Genomic DNA, 13,224 nt, shown 5'->3' on the forward strand with positions numbered 1-13,224 from the left:
CTCCGTCTTGTTTCCTAATATATATGACACAGAGATATACATTTAAGATTAGCATTATTAACGTGTTCGTCTACTACAGAGCTGGGATTTAGCCTTTCCTCTGCTAATCATAGAATGGTGAAATTGAGACAGCAGAGAGGGCCACCTCCTTCCATACACAGGCTTCCTCTGCTGATCTCACTTCCATCCTACATGATTAAACTGCATTGAAAAATTTCTTTCATGATTCAAGAAGGTGGTTTTTTAAAGATTTGTTTTAATATGAAAGAAGGATATACTCATTCATCATCGGAAATGTTGTTAAAACAGCACTTCTGATCAACCGCTAATGATGAATGGGAGGATCTTTTCTTCATACAGGGGAGAAAGTTACACAAATCTTCTTGAGACTTGCCACAAATCTCTCTTAATAAAATTCAGCTCATCAGTTTTAGAAGATGAAGAGGTTTCCAGTCATAAAAGGGAGAGTGACAATGGAAGATTGTTCAAAGGCCTTTTTATACTATGTTTATGCTTATGAGTAGATACAGGCATAGCTGATATTATACTTGTTTTCAAAAGAAAAATCTAGGCTAATAACATTTATTACGAGAGGAAAATCTGTCATATTGTCATATAGTCTTTGATATTTAATTACTATCAATTGAATGTGGGAATAGTACTAGACATTGTGAGACATTACAATGAAAAGGAAACCAATAAACAACATTCGTTTAGGAACTAGAATAAACATGTATTAAATGAAAGATAGGGCTATGCCCATTAAAATGACTATATTCATGCAGTCCTTCAGTAGTTACTGAGAACTTGCTATCTGTCAGGCTTGAGAGGCCCAGTAGTACATCTGTGCACAGAGTAATGCTCCTGTTGTCATGGAGCTAACGTTTAACTTGTCCCAGGGGTCTTCCATTTGCCACCTGAATTCTAGTCAGTAAACTGGATCATATTTTCAAGCATTCAACAATTCTTTATAGCTTGGCAGAAAGTATGCCTTATCATTTCTATTAAATGTGTCATTATTTTATCTTCAGGATAAAGTGATGAGCAAATTTGAATCAGATACTACAGTTTAAGCAGTTTCATTGGCTGCTAGGTCATCATAAAAGAAAGATCTAGAAAATGTGTCTTGGGCCTTAGAAGCATTACTGTCTCATGAATCAATTCGGTGTCAGAATTTTTGAATGTATCAGTAGATCAATTTTGCATCATTCATTCCATTGATCTCCCATTGCCATTATTATGCAGGTCAGCCATGCAGCTGGCAGACATGCATTGCAAAGTGAAGTTTATCCACGGTGCAGATAGAGAATAAGTAAGCGCAGTCATCACAGAACTGAGCTACACATGATCTTTGGTCACCAACACTGGCCTCCAAAAGACTGCATATCAGTTCATTTATCAGAGTTCAGGGTTACAGACTGAAAACTCAGAAACTTTTTTCCTGCCAGCTAAGCATATGTGCTTGAAAGCATAAAAGATGGAATATTTGAATGTTGTTGCACTTACTGAGGAAATTTAGGTAGATATAATTGCCTTTAAATTCAAAGTACAAAATGTCTCTGATGCCTTGGATCATCATGAATTCTCCATCGTAAGAATTCATTGTGTTCTACCTGTGTCTCTAATACCTCCAGTGCCATTTAATTGAATCTGGATGTTACCTAAATCTCCAGGTCTCCATGGATATAGCATTTTGTCTTAAAATCTACCTTTATAACAAGGAAATAATAAAGGCTTAAACCAAAGATTGCAATGAAACATTTAGTGTGGCAGGAGTCTAACTGGATACACTATCAAATTCTTTCCCTTGAGCTAAACAATTTGCAATGGAAAGGGGCACCTTGGCCAGAAAATAGCACAAAATCTACTGAATATAAATGATGAAATGAACATGATTTTAAAAAGTGTATAATTAACTTTGAATTGTGATTGACATTCATGTTTAAAACTCACAGAGCATTTGTGAGGGATCTCTATTTACAGAAATGGGATCTATTTACCTTGCATTGTCAATGATAAATGGAAGTTCTTTTGGACCAAAAAACATACAAAAAAAGCATACAAAAACGTGTGAAGTAATATGAATCAGAATATGTAATGTGTAACCATAGCTTACTACTTAATAATATGTAACCATAGCTTACTACTTAAAATTTAAATACATATCATAGTTAAATCATCCAGATATAAATATTGGTAAATATCCATAAATCATTCTAGTTAATTCTGGCTTTCTTAAACCTAGCACTTTTGTTCTGGGCAACATAATCCTTTGTGGTAAGGGGCTATCCTGCATATTATAGGCTGCTTAGCAGCATCTCTGGCTTCTACCCACCAGACATCAGTTGTACAGTCTCTGGGATGACAATTGAAAATGTCCCTGGATATTGCCAAATTGGGGGAACTACTTGTGGTTGAAAACTACTAAGTTAACTACACCTTTTTTATCCTACATTATTAATCAACATAGCAAGTTGCTATGCATTAGTATGTTAACATCTTAAACATAAAAGACAAGAGGCGTTGTGAATGGACGAAATGATCAACCATTTGCATTTATAAAAAATAACTACTATCTGAAGTATGTTAGCGATTTTAAGAATAACAGTACAACAAACTGTAGTCTAACATTAAAACTAACAAGAGCATAATTAAGTCTTATTTCTATCCTTGGGAAGGCATTTTAGGTTCTTGCAGACTTTGGAGACATTATTAGTGATATTATCATCATACTGTAGATATTCAGGAATAAAGTAAATACAATTATAGAATTTTGTCCCAAAATAATAAAGATAAAGGTTTCACTGTCTTCAGCACTGATCAGAAGATATATAGTCTGTTGTGTAAGATTCTAGAAATTCAATTTATAGGAAACATTGGCAAGTATACAGAGATTTCAGGGGAGAGCACCAAGTTAAAAAAATTAATAAAAAAACATTTTGGAGACATCAGATTGAAGAAGGAGTAGGCCATGGCACAACTATTTACATTAAAAAATTAAAAGTTGGAATATAATAATTTCTGTCAATAATTTGAAAGTTGTCATGTAAAAGTGAAAGTTTACCTATGCTCTTTTTCTCCAGAAGGTAAACAGTTTGACAGATGGCATTTTAATGATGGTGCATAAATTCGTTCCACTCAAGCTGACTGGTTCCTCACCCTTCAGGTCTCGGTTGCAGTGTCATTTTAAAATCAAGTCCTTCCTTAACCCCTTTATTTAAATTAAATCTCCATTATTGCACCCTTTTACTTCATAGTGCTTATCACAAAGTACAATTAATAATTTATTTGTATGTTTAACCTTGGTTGAGCCACTTGAGTAAGTTCTAAGAAGAGGTGTGCTGTCTCATTTGCTCACTATTACATCATTGGCACTTAGGTTGGGGTCTGGAACTCAGCATTCACTGGTTTATGAGATACATGTTCAGTTAGTAACTGAGGAACATGAGTAATATATTTAAAACAAGGTTTTCAAAAATAAAATAGTAACGCTAGCACAAGGGTGATTTCATACTCATTGTAACAATTTTGTTTTGTCCTCCAGACCTGAGATGTGTTTGATCTGGCTTACATTGGCTCATGAGAGCAAACTGTGCAAATTTCTTCCAAACTACAAATTCAGTAAAACCATGAAAGTGGCTTCAAGTTAATTATGATGGGAGATTTATGCCACGAAAAAAGGAAATACAGATGTTTAGCTGGTTGTTGACCATTAACCAACACATCTCTAATGTTCAATATATTTCTATACTGGTAAGAAAGTTGAAAATGAGGCCTCTAATTACACTTTCTACTCTGAGTCTTCACCTCCATGTAAGAGGCAGTGCGAGAATAAAACTACAGAAAGTGGAGGACTGGGTTGTTTGAAACAACTTTTCTGCTGAGAACAATCCTAAAAGCTGGACATGACATTTAAAGAAATAGTTTTTAATAGTAACAGAATGCTACCAAGGCGGTGAGAATTTGTGAAAACAAGACCTGAAAGAGCAAGGAAGCCATGAATAGTGAGTTGACATTTGGTGCTGATTTTCTTCTTGAGGTTGTTACCAATTCCAAACTTTTAGCTGAGGAGTTGCAAAGCTGAGCAGAGCACTGGAGGTATGGAAATTAAAGTCAAAACCTACCAAACAGAAGGATCTCTTGTTCTTGTTAAATGCAAGATTTATAGTTGACAAATAGGAAAAGATGAACCTGAAATAAAGCAACCTTAACAAAAATTGAAACTCACTTTTGAATCAGCTTAATCATTGATTCAACTAAGGTGATCTGCCCTTAACTTATCTGCCTGCTAAAAGCAAAAGTTAATCCCTGTGGGAGCTTCAAATTATTTGTACACTTTTTATACACAGTGCCAAGTACTTAAACAAAAATGTCTTCCTAAGCTTATAGGAAGACAACATTTGACTAAAATAAAATTTAAAAAAAAAGACAGTAGAAATAGACTTACAAGGTGTATTGGTTTTCTATGGATATATGCATGTGGTAACAAATTATCATAAATTTAGTGACAGTGTGAACTTAGGAACTACAATCCTTGAGGTCAGAAGTCTGAAATGAGTCTCGCTGGGCTAAACTCGGTATCAGCAGGATTGTGTTGTTTCTAGAGACTCTAGAAGAGAACACATGTCTTTTCCTTTTCCAGATGGTGGAGACTATCTGAATTTCATAGCTAATGACTCCATTCCTCCATGTTTTACAGCCAGCAACCTCAGGCAGAATATTTCTCACATTGCAAATCTCTGGTTCTCCTTCTTCTATTTCCTTTTTAACTAATAATGACATTTATGATTATTTTAAACCCTTCAGGGTAATCCAGAATAATATTTTCAGCTTAAAATTAGCTTATTCATAAACTAAATTCCACCTGAATCTTAATTCCCATTTTTTTTGTAACCTATCATATACACAGGTTTCAAGTCAGATGTGGACATCTTTGGGGATTCATCATTATACCTAACACACAGGTTATCCAGAAAATTAAGTTATATGGCACACTTCAAAATGACTATGTGGTTGTGCAATTCAAAGACAAGATGGAGAATTTTAGCAGATAGATGGAAACTATGAAAAATAATAAATGAAAACAATAGAAATTTGAAGAAATAATGGTAGAGAATTTAAAAAACTGAAGAAATATATTGAGCTATGGTTTTGAGAAGGTCTAAAACTCTAAGCATGGTAAATATAAAAGAAATCACATGTAGGCACATTGTAGAAAAACTGCTGAGAGCAAAAGACAAAGACATTCATATTAAAGAATCAGAATAAAAAGACACATTAAATCTCAAAAAGGAATAATACGAATGACAGCTGATATGATAAACAATGGAAACTAGAAGATGATAGAATGGTATCTTGAAAGCACTGAAAGAAAATTATTTCCAAACTATAATTTTATATTCAGTGGAAATATATTTTAGAAATTCAATTTTTTTTCACAAAATTATTCAAATAAATTATCTATATCAGTGCTACACCAAAAGAAACACTTGAGAATGTTCTATAGACAAAAGGAAAATGATCACAGATTTGTCTGGAGATTCAGTAATTATATTTGTAAATATAAATAAATATTCACTATACAAAACAATAATAATGTGTTTTAGGTTTCAAATATATTTAGAATTAAAATACACAACAAATATAACACATAAATCAGGAGGAGGATAAAGAGAGTAATTGTGTTCTAAGGTCTGTGTATTGCCTGAAAAGTAGTAAACATGTGGGGTGACTGTAAGTTCTGGTTTGCATTAGGCCTCTTATCAGACAAAATTAATGATAGGGTGCTGTTTCACTATTTCACTCTCAGAGTGTCTTGTGTTGTATGATAAATTACATTTTCATTCTTTAACAGTATTACTTTTTATTAGAGTTTAATAAATCAAGACGTCACATTCTAATTTTATGAGTAAACACTAAAAGAATAGTAATATAATTTAAATAATCTAATAGATGAGAAATAAAATTAAAATGACAAAGAAATATTTTTAAAGGGAAGAAAGGAGAGAGAAAGGAACATAGAATGTGTACAAATATAAACCAAATAAAAATATGGTGAATTTAAGCCAATATTTATTGGTATTTTGATTAAATGTAAATAAACTACATACTCCGATTTTAAAAGACAAAGCTTGTCAGACTGAATAAAAATGTCAAATAACTTCTACATAGAAGTTGCTTATAAATGATATACTATAATTAGATATACAGATATATTATATTAGACATACATCCCTCAAAATAAAGAGATGCAGGAGAAAGTAGATGAAGCTACAATAATATATAACAAAGTAGATTTTAAGTTAAAAACATTACTAGAAACAGAAAGGCACATTGGATAATGATAAAATGTTTTATTCACCAGGAAAATATCATCATTCTAAATATATATGCTCTTAATAAAATATAGAATAAAAGTATAAGGTAAAGATGATAGAACTAAGAGAATTATAGAAATGCACAATTATAATGGAAGATGTTAACACACTTCTTTCAGTAAGAGATAAGAAAAAAGATGTAAAATTAATAAATTTATAAAAGTTTTAAACAATACAAAGATTAAATTTTGCCTAACTGACCTAGTGAATATCACATACAATAATAAAATAATACATATTGTTTTCAAGCATATGTAAAACATTTTTTAAAAAATTGACTATGTTGGGCTACGAAACAAATCATTTCAAATCGCAAACAACATAAAATATGCAGAACATTTTCTCTGACTATAGTGGAATTAACTTATAAATTAATTACAAAATGATAATTGGAAATCCCCATATGTTTAGAAATTAGGCAATGCATTTCTTTTTCCTTTATTCTTATTTGTTTTTATTTTCATAGGTTCAGGGGGGTACATGGGCAAGTTCGTTACATGGATATGTTGCGTAATGGTGAAGTTTGGGCTTTTAGCATACTCAGCTCCCAAATAATGAACATTGTACCCAATAGGTAATTTTTCAACCCTCATCCCCCCTACTTCTCCCTCCTTTTGGAGTCCCTAGTGTCTATTATTTCTCACTGTATGTGCATATGTACCCATTGTTTACCTCCTGCTTTTATGAGTGAGAACCTGTATTTGATTTTCTATTTTTGAGTTATTTCACTTAGAATAATGCCCTTGAGCTCACCCGTGTTGCTGCAAAAGTCATGATTTCATTCTTTTTTATGGCTATGTAGTAGTATTCTGAGAGGTGGATATGACACATTTTCTTTATCCAGTCATCAGTTGATGGACACTTAGGTTGAGTCCATGACCTTGCTATCGTGAATAGTGCTGTGATAACCATACGAGTGAAGGTGTCTTTTTGACACAATGATTCCTTCTCCTTTGGGTAGGTACCTCGTAGTGGGATTGCTAGGTTGAATGGTAGTTCTATTTTCAGTTCTTTGAGGAATCTTCATACTCTTTTTCTTAGGGATTGTACTAATTTACATTCCCACAAACAGTGTGTAAGTGTTCAGTTTTCTCCACATTCTCACCAACATCTGTTATTCTTTGACTTTTTAATAGTAGTCATTTTGACTGGTGTGAGACGGCATCTCATTGTGATTTTAAATTGCATTTCCCTGATAATTAGTGATGTTGAGAATTTTTTGATTTCTTCGTTTGGCATTTGTATGTTATCTTTTGAAAAATGTCTTTTCGGCCCGCTTTTTAATGGAGTTGCTTGTTTTTTCTTGATTTCTTGATTTGTTTGAGTTCCTCATAGATTCTGAATATTAGTCTTTTGTTGGATACGCAGCTTGCAGATATTTTCTGCCATTCTGTAGTTTGCCTGTTTACTCTGTTTATTGTTTCTTTTGCTGTACAGAAGCTCTTTAGTTTAATTAAGTCCCAATTGTCAATTTCTGTCTGTGTTTGATTACTTTTGAGGTCTTAGTCATAAATTATTTCCCTAGGCCAACATCCAGAAGAGTTTTCCCTAGGTGTTCTTTTTTTCCCCCATAATTTATAGGTTTATTAGTCCATTAATTGATTGATTAATCTGACAAATATTTATGAAACATGTAGTATGTCCAAGGTGTATATATACACATATATGTGTGTGTGTGTGTATATATATACATATATATATATATTTTTTTTTTTTGGAGACGGAGTCTCGCTCTGTAGCCGCCGCTGGAGTGCAGAGGCGCGATCTCCGCTCACTGCAAGCTCCGCCTTCCGGGTTCCCGCCATTCTCCTGCCTCAGCCTCCCGAGTAGCTGGGACTACAGGCGCCCGCCACGGCGCCTGGCTAAGTTTTTGTATTTTTAATAGAGACGGAGTTTCACCGTGTTAGCCAGGATGTTCTCCATCTCCTGACCTCGTGATCCGCCCGTCTCGGCCTTCCAAAGTACTGGGATTACAGGCGTGAGCCACCGCGCCCGGCCGTCCAAGGTATATTTTGTTTCAAAAATTCCTAACCAGTAACCAGTCAAATAGGGGAAGAGAGAAAAGCCAATATTTAGGGAATAATACACAGTTTAATTAAATCATGTATTCTTTCATTCCAAAGCTATTTCCTGAATTCCTATGACATGACTCACATATATTTAGCAAAAGAGGATTAGATTTTACAAAGAGGGAACTCATGGAGAATGTATTGAAAGAAGTGAGAATATAGGAAGAGAAACCAATTTGAGAAGCTGAAGGGTGCCTATACCTTTTGTGGGGACTTAGGTTTATCTAATTGAGAGGGAGAACTGTTTACGAAAAAAAAAAAAAAAAAAAAAAAAAAAAGCCAAATTTTGTCCATAAGTAAATAGCTATTTTCACGTAGGGAAAAATCACAATAAATTATTCCCTAGGTGTTCTTATAGTGTATTTAGAGTTTCAAGACTTACATTTGTCTTTAATCTGTTTTTTCTAAATTAATGAAAAACAACATCGGTAATTTCACAGACTTGTGCTGAATATGTAGACTGCATTGGGCAGTATGGTCATTTTAGCAATATTCATTCTTCCAATCCATGAGCTTGAGATATTTTTCCATTTGTTTGTGTCATCTATGATATCTTTCATCAGTATTTTGTAGTTCATCTTGTAGAGATCCTTCACCTCCTTGGTTAAATGTAGCCCTAGGTATTTTATTTTGTGTGTGTGGCTATTGTAAATGTGATTGAGTTCTTGACTTGGTTCCCAGCTTGAATGTTGTTGGCACATAGAAATGAAGCTGATTTTTTTTACATTAATTTTGTCTCCTGAAACTTTATTGAAGCCATTTATCAAGTTTAGGAGTCTTTTGGAAAAATCAGAGTTTTTCTAAATATAAAATTATGTTTTGAGCAAACAGAAATAATTTCTCTTCCCCTTTTCCAGTTTGAATACCTTTTATTTTTTTCTCTTGCCTGATTGCTCTGGCTAGGATTTTCAGCAGTATGTTGAATAGGAGTGGTGGGAGTGAACATATTTGTCTTCTTCTAGTTCTTAAGGGGAATGCCTTCAACTTTTGCCCATTCAGCATGATATTAGCTGTTGGTTTGTTTTAGATGGCTCTTATTATTTTGAGATATGTTCCTTCAATGCCTAGTTTTGTGAGGGTTTTTATCATGAGGGAATGATGGATTTTATTGCATGCTTTTTCTGCATCTATTGAGATATTCATATAGTTTTTCTTTTTAATTCTGTTTATGTGGTGAATCACATTTATTGATATTCATATGTTCAACCATTCTTGCATCCCTGGGATAAAACTCATTTGATTGTGATGGATTGTAGTTTTGATGTACCATTGGTTTTTTTTTTGCTAGTATTTTGTTGAAGATTTTTGCATCTATGTTCATCAGGGATACCGGCCCATAGTTTTTTTTGTTGTTGTTGTTGTTGTGTCCTTGCCAGATTTTGATGTCATGATGATACTGGTTTCATAGAATGAGTTAGGGAGGAATCCCTCTAGTCATTATTTTGGAATAGTTTTAGTAAAATTGGTACCAGTTCTTCTTAGACCATGCACTTCTAAGTAATCTATGGGTCAAATTAGAAAACACAAAATATAATTTGAAATAAAAAATAATAAAATATTGCATATAATAATTTTAAGATGCAACTAAAGTTATGCTTAGTTGGAAGATTATGTCCTTGTTTAAGTATTATAATTAAAAAGTGGCAAAAAAATGGATGAACTGTACTTCCAATTTGAGAAGCTAAATCAAAAATCAATTAAGCAAAAAGAAAGTTGAGGATGGACATAATAAACTAAGAACATAAATTACAGATAGTTATAACAGAAAAACATAGAAAGTGTCAACAAAGCCAAACATTGTTTTAATAAAAATGCCACATCCTAATGATACTAAGCATAAATCAAAATGAGAGAATGCACAAAAAATTAATATGGATGATTTAAAAAGTGACATTATTACAGATAGTACAGACATAACAAAGATAAAAGGAGAAATTACTTGCAAACTCAAGCTCTGAGGAAGCATAACATATACCCGCAAAAAGCTGACAAGTAGATTTACAAGAGGGAAAATTAAATGCCAATATTTTTCATAAACAGGTTCACAAAAACCCCAAACAAAATATTAGTAAACCAAATAGGTTAATGTATAAAAGGGAAAGTAAACAGATTTGTGTCTATTTTAGAAATGCAAGATTAGCTTAACACTTGGAAATCAATGAAAATTACCACATTAATAGAATAAGTGAGAGAAGATAATCATAATAAAGTGAATTTTAATAGTTAACAACAACAAGTAGCTTAAATGTTCACTAAAAATAGAATGAAGAAATAGATTGAACTATAGTCATACAATGTGAAATTACACAGTGAGAAAATTAGTAAATTACTTCCACAAAAAATCACATGGGATAATCTCAACACTGTAATATCAGTCAAAAGAAACCAGACACTTATCTTCCATTTATACAATGTGCAACAGCAGACAAAACTATAGTATTTTAAATGATACTGATAAGTGACTTCTGTGGTGTTTCTTTTTTTTTTTATTTTCTTGGGATGTGGCTATATGTAGGTGTGTAATTTTGTGATTAGAATAAGAATACATTCATCTATAAATGTTACACTTCCGTAAAATCGTCTATTTTTTTTAAATGGCAGTCTCATAGACTAGTTTACTTCTCATTTGTTTTTGACAGAAACGGCCCTTTGACTGATAGTTTTTTAACCGGTTAATCTTCTGTTATTGAATTACTCTAATCATATCTATGAAAATGATTAAACTGGTTAATTTAGGTAGGTATGGCCTTAGGGGTGATATTCCGTCTTTTCCGATCAGCTAAGAGTTTTATAAACATAAGATATGGCAATGAGAGCAGTAGATAGGGAGATTCATATACCATATAGATATACAAAATTATTCAGTAAATGAAATGAATAATAGGACAAGTACCAATTTTAGGAAGGACATTTGTTATTGAAAGGTACTTATCCATCCCTAAATAACTTCTGTGTTATTTTGGATGACCCTCAAACAAAATAAACATAATAGAATATTTGTGAATTCAGTGTTGATTTCTGACAATGGGGTCCATTCACTATTTCTCAGGAAGTGTTCCAGTTTCTGGACATGAACACTGATCAGCAAGTTAGCCTTTGCAAATTGGTGCAGCTACTACTATTAGTACTTCAGCCACCATTAAGAAAATGTTGTGTGTTCTTGTAATAGCAGCACATATAGACATCTTTATTCAAAGGTCTATGTGCTATAACATGCTTTCTATTGAAGTGTTTTCTGTTATGTGCCTTTTTTTAGCCTGTTTTTTTTTGTGTGTGTGTGTGTGTGTGATATTAGGGCTACGGACTAAATAGATTGATGGTTAAAAACAGCAGGAATAATAGAAATCAAGTATTTGTTCCTTCAAGTAATATTGAATAAATCCTTCTTCTTTTTTTAAAAATGACTTTTTTTTCCTTTTTGTGGCAAAATGAATGCTAATCTTATTTTAGCAGAGAAGAGCAGGTATTGCTTCAGAATTTCAAACTTCTTTATTTATTGTACCAAAGGGCAATTGTTGAGAGCTATTCAGCAGATTGAGCTCAGTTCACACCTCCAAATATGAAATGACATCCCTCCAAAGCAATTTCAGTGACACAGAGTCTTTCTACCCACCAAAGGGAAGTATTTTCTAGGTCACAAGCAGAGACAGGCGTTTATTAGTTTGGGCTTTCAGATAATCTTCCCACTGCCCGGAAATCCCATTAAAGAGCTCAGTAGTCCTTTCAGCTTTATGACTGAGGCAAAGATGTACCTGTCTGGAAAGTAGCCTGTTTTCAAGATGTCAGTATGCTTGATTTTGTGAGAGATGATGACTGAAGGAAAGGCAAGCATTCTTCACAGAGGGAAGAAAGCACCTTGAACTTTTTAAGCAATAGCCTTCTTCAAACCATTGAGCATTGCTGACAATTATTTCCCATTTGCCAGAGTACTACAATCATAGTTTATGATATTTTGAAAGTATAAAGCCAGGATCAGAACCTTTGAGGTGGAAACTTCAGCCTGCATCCGCAAGGTGCATGTTATAATTTACTCCATTTTTCATGACAGTGGTTCTGGAAACAGGCACCAGAGGAAGCTTTGACACTGGGTAACATAACTGAGGCCTCTCCTCTGAAGCTCACATCTTTTAAAGATCTATAATGTTTTGAATAGCAATCCAACATCATTTTCATCTAAAGAAATTTATAGCAAACAAAGAAAGTTCCTCTAATGAGAAGATGTTGAGGTGTAACCTATGGACTAGTATTTTTACAAATGTCATTTTTCATTATCGTTTAATGACCTAATCCAGACATGGGTTTGTATCTTGGTTCTTCATTTGGTGGCCTTTTCTTAGAAGTGAATGCCCATGTCTTGTGGCTTGGGATTAAGTAAGATCATGTTTAAAAAATATCTGCCACACAGTGGGTGCATAGTAAATATCAGTTGCTGCTTGTGGTAGCTAGAAAGATTTCCTTAAGTTGGAAAAAGCTATCAACAATGCATTTGTGGATTGGGCACGGTGGCTCACTCCTGTAATCCCAGCACTTTGGGAGGCCGAGGCAGGCGGATCATGAGGTCACGAGATCGAGACCATCCTGGCTAACGCAGTGAAACCCTGTCTCTACTAAAAATACAAAAATGAGCCGCCAGGCGTGGTGGTGGGCACCTGTAGTCCCAGTTCCTCAGGAGGCTGAGGCAGGAGAATGACATGAACCCGGGAGGTGGAGCTTGCAGTGAGACGAAATCGTGCCACTGCACTCCAGCCTGAGCGACAGTGCGAGACTCTGTCTCAAAA

The sequence above is a fragment of the Papio anubis genome, chromosome 6 (genome assembly GCF_008728515.1).
Source record: "Papio anubis isolate 15944 chromosome 6, Panubis1.0, whole genome shotgun sequence".
NCBI classification, from domain to species: Eukaryota; Metazoa; Chordata; class Mammalia; order Primates; family Cercopithecidae; genus Papio; species Papio anubis.